Raw genomic sequence first — 462 nt, 5'->3', positions numbered from 1 at the left:
ACAGACCTTCTCCAGATCCTTCAGGTTTCGGGGCTGTCGCTGGGCAATACGGACTTCCAGCTCCTCCAAAGATTTTCTATTGGGTTCAGGTCTGGAGACTGGCTAGGCCACTCCAGGACCTTGAGATGCTTCTTACGGAGCCACTCCTTAGTTGCCCTGGTTTTGTGTTTCGGGTCATGTAATGCTGGAGGACCCAGCCACGACCCATCTTCAATGCTCTTACTGAGGGAAGGAGGTTGTTGGCCAAGATCTCCGAAACATGGCCCCATCCATCCTCCCCTCAATACGGTGCAATCGTCCTGTCCCCTTTGCAGAAAAGCATCCCCAAAGAATGATGTTTCCACCTTCATGCTTCACGGTTGGGATGGTGTTCTTGGGGTTGTACTCGTCCTCCTTCTTCCTCCAAACACGGCGAGTGGAGTTTAGACCAAAAAGCTCTATTTTTGTCTCATCAGACCACAT

This window comes from Gobio gobio (genome assembly GCF_949357685.1).
Source record: "Gobio gobio genome assembly, chromosome: 11".
NCBI lineage: Eukaryota > Metazoa > Chordata > Actinopteri > Cypriniformes > Gobionidae > Gobio > Gobio gobio.
This window is presented reverse-complemented; position numbering follows the sequence as displayed.